Below are 2,690 nucleotides of genomic sequence, written 5' to 3' on the forward strand. Positions count from 1 at the left end.
TTGGGGTTGAATTTATATATTATTTATTTACTAATATTATTTTCACCTCTGACAAGTATCCTCGTCAATTTTTCACCAATAATTTTAATCAATATAGATTAAATATATCACATTCAAACATTTCTTTACTCATTATACTTATATAAAGTTAAACTATCTCATTCATTTCCTACAATCATATGAATGATTTCATATAACTTTCACACATTATTCATCCACCAATACCTCACGCAGTACTTTTCAATTCATAATCATATCAAATAATACCTTAACAAAAATTTAAACATATATCAATAATCTACCACTTAAATTACCTTACATTATTTTTATTTAAATTATATTCAACAAAAATCAACTTTTAAACCATTACTTTCCAACAAATGTCAAAGCTCATTTAAGATCATAATTTGAATACCATCAAGTTTAAAATAGATAGCTTTAAATAAATAATAAATAATGTAACGTCTTAACAATACTCCTAAATAAAACTTCACATAAGTAATAATCCATGAATAGTTAGAGATAAACTTATAATTATATTATTATAATTATTCAAAATAACCATACTAGCTACCATATAAGAGACTCTACAACAACAATTTCAAAAAATAAAAAACTTATCACAACACTATAAAGTTTTCAAAAAGATAGAAGTTAAACCTAACTTCTACAGTCTTGTATCTTTACAGCTATATCAACATCCTCCATCCGAGGTATCTCTACAATTATTTTCTATCTGCTTACACTGACAAACACAAGAAAGGATATGCTAGTTTATAAAATAAATAAACATATATCTGTTAAACTGATTGTATCATAAAATAACATATTTCAAACATTCATAGTAATCAAACATACAATTACAAACTCAATTATCCAGATACATATGTTTAATGACAGAATCATTGGAGACATGAATTTGTGATAGTCTTTATTGCTTTTCAGAATCATTGTCAATAAGTTTCACCATACTACTGATCACAAGGTAATACCTTTCCGCGTATGAGGTCGTTATTCTACCTCAAAACTAAATCTCTTGCAACTCTCACCACATAACACATTATACTCTACATTAGTGTAAATGATTATTAGAGTTGAAGATATATTATTGTTTTAAATTCATATATCAATAAATATACTAAAAAAATGTCATCGTAACATCTCCCTACCAGATTATTAGAATTATGAAAAACACATATTTTCCTTCATCATAATTATTCCATATACTCTACTCATCTCACCAAACATACAAAATCATTGTTTCTCAATTATTCATCATTCAAAATACAAACAACATACATCCCTTAACATTTCACATCACATATTTTAAATAAACTATATATATATATATATATATATATATATATATATATATATATATGTTTTATATTCTATAATCTCTATGTCATCCAAAATTATCATGTATTTTTAATGAATCTTACATTAATCTTTGCATCCTTCCACTAGTATTTAAAAATACAAAAAGATATCGTGACAATATAAGTGTAAATTATTTAAGATTTTAGAAATAAAACTAAAGCTAATATAGAATTCCAAAATTTATATTTTATATTCAAATTAAAGATAATTGAATTAAAAATATAATTAAAAAATAATCATCTTAATTAAATAAATGTAAAAAAAGTTACGTATCAACAATCAAACATTCCACCGTTAAGTTCAAACTCGTAAGAAAGCATTTATCCAAGCATCCTAACATGCATGCATTTTCTAAAGGAAGAAAATAGGAAGGAAAAAAACTTACCAAAGGTACTCTCCAATTAACAAATTCGTCAAGGGAAAGAGATAACAAAAAAAAAAAAGTGGTTTTGGGTTACGAAAGAAGGAGATATTTAAGGAAAATCAAGAAAACAATTAAAGAGAATGAACTAATTTGGTTCAATTAGATAGGAATTCTTTAATTAAAAAAAATAAATATATTTTGGAGAAAGCATAAAGTAAGATAGGATGAAAAAAACGACACACCAGAATCACCATCTACAGATTTTTTTAAATAAACTATTGAAAATATCTCATCGACTTTTATCTCTTTTGAGCATGTGCTTGTGGGGTTCATCACCGACAAACATATTCTATTTATTATATATTATAATCCATTCTTGAGAGAGAGAAAAATATAATAATATTTTAAAAAACACGTGCTTAGGTAATATTGTTATTTTTATTTTAATTTGACTGCTCCCTGTTATTTTATATACTTTACTATTTTTTTTACATATCTTATTATCATATTATTCAGTTTGTAGTTTTTTTAGTACGGTGTTTCATACTGAAATTTTATGGAAAAAGCCAAAAATTGTTTCATATATATAATAAATTTTCGTAACACTATTTTGTTCAGATGGCCCCATTTTTTTTTTTTAAATGTGTACACATGCTTTAATCACCAAACACAGTAAAATAGGTTAAATTAAAAAAATGTGATGGTAAAATATATGAAAAAAAAGTTTAATAAATAAAATTGATGAAGGAAGTAGATGATAAAATGTAAATGTTATAACTATAAAAGTAATTGATATATATATATATATATATGCCTGTTTTTTAGTTGATACATTTTATTAATGTGTACATATATTATGGATTCTAAATTTTAAAGTCAAGGATATTTAAATAATTTTCATTCTCAAAACTAAAAAAAAACCCAAATCCTTGCTCACCTCTCTCAT

This window comes from Vigna radiata, chromosome 10 (genome assembly GCF_000741045.1).
Source record: "Vigna radiata var. radiata cultivar VC1973A chromosome 10, Vradiata_ver6, whole genome shotgun sequence".
NCBI lineage: Eukaryota > Viridiplantae > Streptophyta > Magnoliopsida > Fabales > Fabaceae > Vigna > Vigna radiata.